At 39.1% G+C, this 12470-nt stretch overlaps 1 non-coding gene across 1 annotated transcript; it reads left to right on the forward strand.

Moving 5' to 3' along the window:
• Positions 1-4644: 4644 nt before the first annotated feature.
• On the forward strand, positions 4645-4751 carry LOC120274269. Its single transcript, XR_005540799.1, has one exon. It is a non-coding gene; the product is annotated as a small nucleolar RNA R71 (small nucleolar RNA).
• The last annotated feature ends 7719 nt before the right edge of the window (positions 4752-12470 follow it).

Consider the following 12470-nt stretch of genomic DNA (forward strand, 5'->3'; position numbering starts at 1 on the left):
CATCTCTCTTTGGGATTAATCAACTCATAAATTGCAAGAAAGAGATTTTGGGGTTGGAAGAAGACGTGGGTAGGAGATTAAAGCCATCAAATGACCCACCTGTGCTAAGTTTGGACAATTCCCAACCCAAATTGTTTCCGTGGAGGCCAAAGGTAAGATGGTTGGACTCTCCAACAAATATTCCACCCCGGCAAATAGATTTTTGGTTTAAAGGAAGTAGCTATGCAATATCTAGTCGGGAGGAACACACTCTTTTCAAGCCCCCATAAGGTAAGGAAGAGGTACATCAAGCTAAGTGACGTAAAACAAGCGCTTCTTGGGAGGCAACCCAAGCAATTACTGTTTTCCTACTTTTTAGTTTAGTGTTTGCATGAATAAGAGCTTGAGTGTTGGTGTTTTGATTCTTATATGCCTTTGCTATGCTTTTCTTGTGGACTATTGGTGTTATCTTGTGCTTTCATGTGTTTTGGTGAAGTTTTGGCTGTTTGAGCTATTTCTCATGTTTTTCACTGGTAAAACTTACATATTAGGGCAGGCTCTGAGTGTGTAAACATGTTAAAATTTTTTTTGCAGAGCATGCAGAAGTTTCTAAGGCATCCAGAGAAAACACACGGGCGTGTGGAATTTCTGCACGCCCGTAGATTTGCACTGCGAGCTCATCCAGAGAAGGCACAGAGGCGTGCGGCTGCCCCTGTGAACGACCATGCGACTGTTACACGCCCGTGGGTAATTTCCGCACGGGCGTGTGAATTCCTGCAGAGTTGGGCGGTTTATCCCGAGAGCACACAGGGGCGTGGACTCGCCCCTATGGGCGACCTTGTGAACCACACACGGGCGTGGGTAATTTTCGCACACCCGTGCGAATCTCTGTAGAGGATCTCTCCATCCCGAGAAGACACAGGGGCGTGCGTTTGCCCCTGTGAGTTGGGCCTGTGAATGTCCACGCCTGTGTGGAATTTTTGCACGGGCGTGGGTCTTAGAGAATTTTCTCGGTTGCATGGAGAGTCCACAGGGGCGTGCGTCTGCCCCTGTGGGTCGGGCACACGGGCGTGGGTAGTTTCCACACGCCCGTGTGGATGTACAGAAATGCTAGAACCGCAGGTTTTCTTTAAAATCTTTTCGGTTTTATTCATCTTTTCACCCTCAAACGTTTTGAGAACACATCCTTGCTCTCTCCTGACCTCTCACCATCATTTTAGAGGGTTGTTAATTGAGTTTTCCGGCTATTTTATAGTCTTTCATTCTCATTCTGTTATTAAGTTTCCCTTTCTCTTTTCTTTGCCAATCTTCATTTATTTTGCAGCACCAGCGTTATCTTCACCAGCAGCGGAAATAGATGTACTGGCTATTGACACCGACACTTGAGGCGTCTTTACCTTCTTTGTTCTTAGTTTTCGCATTTTATTTTCTGTATTTTATTTTGGATTTTTATACTCAGAAAGGATTTTCCTTCTGAGTTTATTTTCATTTTGCATCTTGAGTTGAATTCATTGTCTATCTTTTATATATACTCGAGTTATTTTGTTTTTATTGAGCTTCACTGAACCCCCTCGTGTATGCGTGCAGATGGTCTTATCATCATGGGAATTGAGACTTAGTCATGGGCATGGCCAAGGTGCTTAAGCACTTGGCCGTGTGAGCTTCACAACCTGTTGGAACACTACTCCCAAGGAATTAACTCCATCAAATGCGACACTAGGAGTCAGGGGAGTATTGTTTTGATTGCTTCCCCACATCTATTTTTGAATGATATATATATTTTAAGTGAGCTTGCATGTGTACATTGAGGACAATGTACAACTTAAGTGTGTGGGGAAGTTTCATAATGCGCAGATCTTTTCTATTGTTCTTGATTGATATATGCTCACATAGCTAATGGCGGTTCACCTTAGTTGCAATGATTGTATTCTTAAGTTTAGGAGAATAGTTAACATTGAATGTTTTTATGCTCTAGTTCTTGCTTGAATTTTTAGGAGTTTTTGCCCGATTTACACTTAGTGCACTACTCACTCCTTGAACTCTATTGGAAACTCATGTTCGATGTTAAAGGGACTAGTTAGGTTTATTTCTTGTGCTAAATTCAAAAAAAAAAAAAAATGAAAAGAAGGAACAAAATAGTTTTATTGTTTATTTGTGTTTGTTGGGTGGAAAGAGCTTCCACCTATGAAGTATGTAGCTACTCTCATAAGTCGGATACTAGTTATGCCCTAATAAGAGAAAGAGCTATCTCATAGGATGAGTGAAAGCTACCACTCCGGTAGAAAGAGCTACCACCTCGACAGTGTGAAAGCCACATCAGCGGCCGCTTTGGAAAGGGCTGCCATAGAGGATGTGTGAAGCTACTACCATCTTTAAAATTTTTTGTCACTTTTGTAGATAAATAAGTCCCTTGCACTTAAAACTTTGAGGAGTATACCTTGGGTTGTTTTGAGTGAGTTCACACACATACACGAAATTTGGGTTTGTTGTCCTTTTTTATTCAAGTTTTTAGCTAGAGAATTTATTTTTCGTATTTAGTGTTGAAATTTTCCTTACTTGTAGAATGCTTTCTTTGTATACCTTGGTGAACCTAAGGCCAAGCACTTTCAATATTTTCTTCATTAATGCACAAAATGTTTTAATGTTTGCTTGAGGACAAGCAAAACCTTAAGTGTGGGGGAGTTTGATAAGTGCTTGTCCGATATGAATGCGAAGCGTTCATTCCTTATGTTGAGCATTACTTTTCTCGGGTTTTTATACTAATATGTGTGTTTTTATGTTACTTTCGTGCAGGTGGGGTTGTGAGGCCGATTATGAAGGAAAGAAGACAATGTGGATCACAATGCACCGATTTTGGAAGAAATCTTGCTAAGGTTCAAACGCGAAGACATAGGTCAGGTGTGAGATGCTAGAGTGTGTGCCAACCTCCTCGTATTTGAGTTTGGCACATCCATTTGGAGGGGCACAAAGGCAGTCACACTCGAGCATTCCGACTTATGTACACAGAACAAGAGCTCCACCAACTTATCTACCATTGAAGAAGCAAGTGATCCATGACTTGAACGTGTGCCTGTTTGCATTACCCCGATGAAAGTATGGATTCGGGAAGCTATTCAGGCAGGATACTGTAGCAGAGCAATGTAGCAACAATGTAGCATGTACTGTAGCAGTACTGTTCACATCCGGCCGAGAAACCAGAGAAACAGAGAATCCACACGGGCGTGTGGAAATTATCCAAGCCCGTGTTGAAATTCCTCACGGGCGCGTGGAACATCCACGCCCGTGTAGTCGCCCTATTTAAAGCCGAATTAGCCCCGATTTTGGTATTCTTTTCTCCATCTTTTCCCCAACTTGCGAGAGGGCTTCGGCTAGGGTTTCGAGGGGTATTGGCCAAGGTTTTAGAGAGGTTCTACGGCTCTGACATCGTCATTCCTGAGGAAGAAGGTTGGTAGGGGAGCTTCCGTCGAGGCGTATCCTATACCGGACGAGGGAATCCTTGGACGACGAGTAGAGGACTTTCCACAAGACCATCGACACGACTATCGAGGGGGTTTCTTTATGGATTCATTGCTTTTACATTCTATTTCTTTGATTGTACTTAGCTCTATGGAGAGCTAAACCCCTAGTGGGTACTTGGGTATTTGTGAACCCTAGGATGTATTTGTTTTATTGAATCTCTTTATTATGCTTTCAATTAATTGATGTTTATTGTGAGTTCCAACCTTGAATGCTTGATTGTATGAACATTTCCCCTAGAGTGACACTAGGGTTGAGAGTTCTTGTTGGTAACCTTGTGAGTGAGTGACACACCACGAGCGTTAGACAAAGGTAGGTTGGAGAGGGTTGAGAGGGTGAGTCGAGAGGTACAGGAGCGTCCCCTTTCCCCTCCGACATGATAGATTCTACCTCCGTTCCTCGAGTTCTTTGCGGTCATAATAGAGTAAATGATCTAAGGGATGAACCTCCACTTGGGCTTAGTTGCGCGTACAACGGAGTGAAGTGTTGAGGTGATCTTAGTATCTAGGGCTTAATCGTGGTTAGGGACCTTCCACCTGGACCAAAGGGTTAGGTCTATAATTAGGAAGAGATTTATCACTTGGAATCCCTAGCGCTCATTGCAACTCTATGCGAGTACGAGGTGTTGAGATTTTTCGATTTCTCCTCCGGGACATGTATAGAGTTAGGCATAGTTGACCTTAGATTTGGGACTATGTATGTAAGGATTTCCACGACTAACCATTGCATTGATTAGGAAGCATAATAGAGGGTTCTTGCACTTGAAGTGATTATCGTAGGTGAAGCATTATCCGAGTACCCCATCTTTATCGATTGCCTTACCCTCTTCTTTACTTTTGCTCTCTTATTTGTTGCTTTTATTGTTGAGAATTGAATCATTTTCACACTTATCACTGTTGATATTCCATATAGCTAAGAATCAAATTAAGTATTTTCACTTCCTACTCCCTGTGGATTCGACCCCGCTCACCCGGGATTATTACTTCGACAAACCCATGCACTTGCATGATATACGCAAGGGGACCTTGTCATTGACGGGCCTTACCGGGGGTCTTGCTACCTAAGGTATCTCCTGCTGCCGCATCCAAGAGTTGCCTTGTGCTCAGATTCAACCCGTTGTATAAAGTCTGAACAATCATCTACTCCTCGAATCCGTGTTAAGAACACTTTCTCAAGAGCTCCTTGAACCTTTCCCATGTCTCAAATAGAGACTCCAATTCCGATCGTACAAATGGTGAGATCTCATTCCTAAGCTTTGCAGATTTTTCGTGAGGAAAATAACGGGCAAGAAAAGCTTCTACCATCTCCTCCCATGTGGTAATTGATGCTCTAGGTAATGAGTGTAACCACTGCTTTCACTCTCCCTTTAAGAAAAAAATGGGAAGGCTCTCAACTTGATGGCATCATTCGTCACCCCGCTTTATCTTGAGCATATCACACACCTCGAGAAAGTTCTCTATATGATCTGCTTTGGATCCTCATCGGCCAAAACCATTGAACCATGCGGATTGTTGCAACATGTGGATGAATGGCAGCTTTAGCTCAAAGTTCTGAGCTGTAATCGGGGGACGCACAATACTCGATTGTGTCCCCAATACTGATGGTCTGGCATAATCAGATAATGTCCTCTATTGCTCATTTTGTCCAACCATATTATCTGACCCTTCAACTTTCCAAATCAACTAGATTAGACTGTTCTTGTACATGTTCTTTCCCTTTTCTTCTAAGTATACGTTCGAGCTCAGGATCTCCTTCAATCAATATTGAGGGGTTCCATCGGGTCATGAACCTGGAGCTGTGCAAAAAGAAAGAAAACAAATCAGAATGATGATAGAAAAGAAGATGTGAAATAGAATGAATTAATGAATAGCTAAGAAAACAAAGTGCAAAGTATCTCTAAGCGCCTATTCCCCGGCAACGACGGTAAAAACTTGACAACGCCCCTTGTGTATGTCTCGCAAGTGCACAGGTTTGCCAAGTAATAAAAATCCCAGTTGAGTGGGTATCGTATCCACATGGAATAGGGAGTAAAAAAATAATTAAATTTTTTCTTAACTAAGTGAAATATGAACAATGATTTGTGTAACAAGATGTAATGCAAACAAAAGTAAAAGTGACAAGAGAGAGAGCACAAGTAAAGGAGAGGTAAGGCAATCGATATAAATGGGGTACTCGGATATTGATCCGCCTAGGACAATCATTTCAAGTGCAAAAACCCTCTATTAGGATTCCTAACTAATACATTAATGAGTCGTGGAGATCCTTTAATACATGGTCCCAAATATAAGGTCAACCATGTCTAACCCTATACATGTCCTGGAGGAGAAATTGAACAATCTCTCAATATCGTACTCGTATAGAATTGCAATGAGTTCTAGGGATTCTAAGTAATAAATCCTCTTCCTATATGTAGACCTAATCCTTTGGTCTAGGCGGAAGGTCCCTAGCCACCAATTAACCCCTAGATGCTAAAATCACTTCAACGCTTCACTCCATTGCACTCGCAAGTAAGCCCTAGCGGAAGGTCATCCCTTAGCCCATTCACTCTACTATGACCGCAAAGAACTCGAGGAATTGGAAGTAGAATAAATCACACCAGAGGGAAAGGGAACGCTCTGCTATCTCTCGACTCACCCTCTCAACCCTCTCCAATCTAGCTTTATCTAACTCTCGTGGTATGTCACTCACTAACAATGGTTACCAACAAGAATTCTCAACCCTAGTGTGACTCTAAGGGAGTACTGATATAATCAATGCATTTAAGATTGGAACTCAATAAAAACATCAATTAATGAAAGCATAATAACAAGGTTCAATGAAACGAATACATCCTAGTGTTCACAATCCAAGTACGGACTTGGGGTTTAGCTCTCCATGGAACTAATTAAAATCAATGAAATCGAATGTCAAAGCAATGAATCCATAGAAAACCCTCTCGATAGTCATGACGATGGTCTTATGGAGAGTCCTCTACTCATCCAAAGGTCCCTTTGTCCGGCCTAGGATACACCTCGCCGGATCGGTGCCGACGAAAGCTCTCCCACTAACCTTATTCCAAACGAAGCACGATGTCAGAGCCCTATAACCTCTCCCAATCCCTAGCCAATACCTCTCAAAACTCTAGCCATAGCCCTCTCTCAAGTTAGAGAAAAGATGGAGAAAAGAATGCTGAAATCGGGGCTGAAATCGACTTTTAAAGGGCTGGAATCGGGAATCCACACGCCCCTGTGAATATTTCACACGGCCCTTGTGGAATTAACGCACGGGCATGTGGAATTTCCACATGCCCGTGTGGCTTCTATGGCCAACTCCTTCGGCCGGCTGTGAACAGTACTTACTATAGTATTTTACTACATTGTTGCTACAGTGCCCTGCTACAATACCGGTCCGAAACAATCTAAAAACCATGCTTTTATCGAGGTAACGTAAACGGGCACACGTTTATGTCGTAGATCGCTTTGCTTCTTCAACGAACGGCCGAGTTATTGGAGATCTTGTTACACATGCACAAGCCGGAATACTTAGAATGTGACTGCCTTTGTGCCCTTCCAAATCATTATGGTAGCTTGAATACAAGGAGGTTGGTACACATTCTAGCATCTTGAACCCGACTTATGTTTTCGCATTTGAACCTTCTCAAGATTTCCTCCAAATGGTGCATTCACGATATACATTGGCTTCTTTCTCTAAGATTCGGCTTCACAACCCTATATGCATGAAAGTGACATAAATACACACATATTAGTGTTAAAACTCGATAAAAGTAATGCTCATCATAAGGAAAGAACACTTCACATTCTTATCACACAAACACTTATCAAGCACCACTGGATCTCTCTTACTAATCAAGCACCGAATCTCCATCCCAATCCCGTCAAGCAGCAGCACCACGGGTCAAGTATTGACTATCCTTCACGTCAAGCACTGGCTCTTCTTCACGTCAAGCACCCCAGTGACCATGAGAAGCATCTATTTTATATTTTTATTTTTATGGGAGTTCATCAATGGTTCACTGCCCATCATCTATTTTATATTTTTATTATGCATTAGAAGTTTGTAGAATGTGTAGTGTGGCTTAAATTATGATTAATCGCTAATGATAATTTAAGAGATAGATTTTAATTAATAAGATGGGGCTGAACAAATTAATTCATAGTAAACTCAATCATAAGATTCATAAAATATCTCTATCAATCACATATATTGAAAGTTTATTTGAAAATCATGATTATTATATCTCAGCCTCATTAATTTTAAAATTTTCATTAACTATATTATAGATATGTATGATTTGAAATTGACGATTAAAAAACATATGATATTAAATTGGCAAAAATTATTTATGTATATCTAAACATTATATGGTCTTTCATGGAAGTTAAAGAGAGTACTGAAACAAAGAGGCAAGATAAGCATTAAAGATTTAATTTGTATTGAACTCATTGATGGAACTCATTAGTGATTAGCATTAAACATTATATGGTCTCGTTAATTTTTATGTTTGCTATTATGTTGATGGAACTCATGCAAATTGGCATGACATTATATTTTTGGTGTTTGTATCCTATGCTTTTGCTTTGTTCCTCAAAGATACATGATTATAAGTAGATGTGGTTTGTTTTTCAGATATATAAGTAGTCCATGGAGACAAATAATGTGCAATCATTAGCCTCAAGTGGTAATGTTCGTTCTAAGACCGATCTGGCATGGGAGCACTTCACATCATATATTAATGATAAAGGAACAAAGGTTTACCATTGCCTCTATTGAGGGGAAAAACATCAAGGAGAGGGAATTTATAGAATGAATGAACATTTAGCCAGAAAAAGTGGCAACATACTTCCTTGTGGGAAAGTCCCTCCTGATGTTTAGGAATGCATCAAAGAGTATATCATTAACTCCACATCTTCCAAATCAAAAGAGAAGGAATTAGTTAAAGAAGCATATGAAGAAGTAGAAGAGGTTGAAGAACAAGAGTTAAATTCTACCATGAAATTTGGAAAAAGGAAAACAAAAGGCTTTCTAGAAAATTTTCTAACATCTAAGCCGACTCCACTATCTCAACCAGGAATCAAGAGTGCAATGGCAAGAAAGCAAGCAATCCATAAGGCAAATATTGCATTTGCTAGGTGGTGTTTTGATGCTTGCATTCCTTTCAATGCTATGCACTCACCTTATTTTCAACCAATGTTAGATGCTATTGGGAGTATTGGTGTTGGATATAAAGCTCTTTCTTATAATGACATGCAAGTTAATTTATTGCGAGATTGCAAGAAAGAATGTCAGTTGCTTATTGATAGCTACAGAAGCCAGTGGGCTAATTGTGCATGCACAATTATAGGTGATGGATGGACTGATCAAAGGCAAAGAACTTTGATTAATTTCTTGGTGTATTGTCCAAAAGGAATATCATTTGTGAAATCTGTTGATGCCTCAGATGCCACCAATTTATGTAATTTGTTCATGGAGATTATTGAATGGGTTGGATCGGATAATGTGATTCATTTGGTGACCGATAATGCAAGCAATTATGTTGCGGTGGGAAGGTTAATACATGAAAAATATAATAATATCTATTGGTCTCCTTGTGCTGCACATCATTTGAATTTGACTATGAAAGATATTGGCAAAAGAGATCATGTAGCGGAGCTTGTATCACATGCTTCGAAGGTGACTATTTTTGTCTACAATCATATATACATACTATCTTGGTTGAGAAAAGGATCTGGATGGAAATAGATTGTGCATCCAGGAGCAACTTGTTTTGCTACTACATTCATTACTTTGAAAAGTATCTATGAGCATAAGCATGACTTGCAAGAATTGGTGACAAATAAGTATTACACAAGTCATAAGTTATCTAAAAGTCCAGTAGGTAAAACAATTAATTCTATTATCTTGGATGGTAAATTTTGGGAAGAATGTTTTTTTATGGTGAAGATTGCAGCTACTATCATAAGGCTTTACGTGTTGTTGATGCTGATGAGAAACCTTAACTTGGTTATGTTTATGAAGATATGATCAGGATTCGAAAAGCAATCATGTCCATCTTCAAAAAAGGTCTACAATGTATGGTTCCTATATTAAAATTATTAATGAGAGATAGGATAAGCATTTGCGTTGAAATCTTCATGCAGCTGCTTATTTTTTGAATCATGCTTTTCTCTATGACAAAGAAGCATTTTCTGAGTATCCATAAGTGATGCAAGGCTTGTTAGATTTACTTGAAAATAGAGGTATATGTAGTGATAGTGCAAAGGCAATGAGGGAGATCAGATTTTACTGGGATCGATTGGAAAGTTTTAGTCGTGAATCAGCCTTTTCTTCTGTTAATAAAATGCAACCCGCTGAGTAACAATAATAATTGATATATTATATATTCTACTTTCATTTTTTACTAATTGTGTGTGGTTCTAGATTTTTAACAGTTCATTTTATAAATTTATTTTAGATGAATGGTGGAGGTTGTTTGGATATAGTGCTCCTCAGTTGCAAAAAGTTGCTATTCGACTCCTCAGTCAAACATCATCTTCTTCAGGATGTAAGTATAATTGGAGTGTTTTTGAGCGAATTCACACCAAAAAAGAAATAGATTGGAGCATCAAAGGGTTAGTGATCTTGTATTTGTGAATTATAATCTTCGTCTGAAGTGCAGGTATTACATAAATTTTAAAAAGAACATGGTGTTAAATTTTGTTTTTAATTTTCACTAAGTTCTTACATCTTATATAATTTTTTTTGTGTAGGCATCAATACAAAAAGAGAAGTTATGATCTGGTTGATTCTCATTGCATTGATAAAACGGACTTTTGGATAGCTGAAGAAGAAGAATATCTAGCAGAATTAGTAGATGGAGATACGGTAGAAGCAATATATGGAGAAAATGCTATTCCACCTTTGGATAAAAGCCACATTCAAGGTTAATGATAAGCTTTTAAGTTAATTAATAATTACATAAAATTTTGTTTGAAGTTTTTAACATGATGCAATTTTTTTAAACATTATTAACCTTCTCTATTTTTGGATTGTTTTGCCACTAGATGATGTGGATATGAATGAAGAAGAAGTGGATTTTGAGTTATTTGGTAATGAAAGCTATGATGATGCATTTGCTCAACAAGAATACTTGGGGCAAAGAGATGACAATAAGGTTTGGCCTCAACATCAACCATGATTTGTGGATTTTGCTTAAAAAGGAACTTTCTATTGAAATTTTCCTATTTAATATGTTGAGTGGATTTTATTTCAATGTGAAAAACTTTTTGTGTATGAAACTATTCATTTTGAATTTTTTTACCATGTTTATTGCATAGTATTATCTAAATGTATCTTTTGTTGAGATTTATGAGCTATGGATGTAAATTTATGGATTTGATTTTAATGTTTCAAAAACTTGATGAGATTAATTTTATTTAGTGTTTTCTACTTTTATGTAGATTTAGTTTAATTAAATGTTGTTAAATGTTGTGTTTTGAATATGGAATCATGACTTGTTTTGTTTGATAGGTTGTGTATTTGATTTAAAAATTAATATAGGTTGTGTATTTGATTTAAAAATTAATAGAATATTTAATGCATTTTATTTTATATTTTTAAATTTTTTTATTTATTAAATCCAGTTTGACCCGGTTCGACCGCGGTCGGACCTCTTGACCCTTGAACCTTGGCCTGCTCCGGTTCAAAGGTCCGGTTCGGTTCTGACAACCTAGTTTAGCACCACATCTACTTGATTCTCACCGTGGAACAACTCTCTATTTTAAGCTTGATTTTGTAAGAACCCTTCCAAACCTTTTAAATCTTGATTTTACAATATTTAAATGGTATGGAATTGTTTAATGATGCTTGGTGAATGTTTTTATGTAAATTTCTATCAAAATAGGGCAATGTATAGAAATTTTGACCATGATCAGGCATCATAACGGTTATTCATCGATGAACAACGGCCGTTGTGATGACCATTGTGTTCAAACACTGAACATGGGGATAGATGAGCCACAATGGGTATTGTCTGCTTATTGTGAGGCCATTATGAGATTTTTTTCCGCTCATCTCACCCAAGCAACACCTAGCAATGGGCGGAAGCCCATTGTCAGTTGGCCGTTGCTCCACTCTAGGACATAACGGACACGCCATGGGCATTGTAGGCCAGTAGTGACCCTAGCATAGTGTACAATTGAGCTATTGAGTCAAACAACGGGCCGTTGTGTACCCATTGTGACAATCCAGAGAGGCATCACAACCTTGGTAGCAGGAGGTATTAGACTGTTATGGTTATATAACGGCCGTGATAAACCCGTTGTGCACCTATTGTCTATTCCTGCATTACAATTTCCGTATTTTATTTATTAATTTTTGGTATTTTTTATGAATTACAGGTTATAAGTCAAAAGAGAACTGGCGGTGGTCCATGGGTAGAGGTCGAGAAGAAGAAGAAGGCTGGAGAGTCTTCTCGGCTAACAGTACCATGGTTAGGGGATCCTGAGCTCAGAGCCCGCCATAGGAGGCTCAATGATCAGAGGTTTGTTAAGAATTAGGTCATCGACAAGCAGACTCTAGAGAGGATTGGTCTCGCCGATGAGGTACAAGACCTGATTTTTGTATAGGACTGGGAGCAGTTCTTTGGCATTCGAGAGCCATGGACCACTCCGGCGCCTACATCACCCATTGTTACAACTCTAGTGGTGCTAGAGTCTCCTCCAGCTTCACCGACACCACCCCTACTACATCGATCATATACAACGCTTGACTTTCCCTACAGGTTGCCACCTTTTTGATTTTGATATACCACTTTTGACTTTTATATTTCAGTACATTGTATAATTTATTACACCAAGAGACACTTGCCCTGTTGCTTTTATACTTTCTGATCTTAGTGGATTTTATTTTACAACAGTATATAGTTTTGTTTGCTTCGCATTTAACTACCCCATTTGTGTCTCATCAGGGTTTGAGGTGATCGGGTGCTGTTTTGTCCC

The sequence above is a fragment of the Dioscorea cayenensis genome, chromosome 12, assembly GCF_009730915.1.
Source record: "Dioscorea cayenensis subsp. rotundata cultivar TDr96_F1 chromosome 12, TDr96_F1_v2_PseudoChromosome.rev07_lg8_w22 25.fasta, whole genome shotgun sequence".
Classification (NCBI taxonomy): Eukaryota; Viridiplantae; Streptophyta; class Magnoliopsida; order Dioscoreales; family Dioscoreaceae; genus Dioscorea; species Dioscorea cayenensis.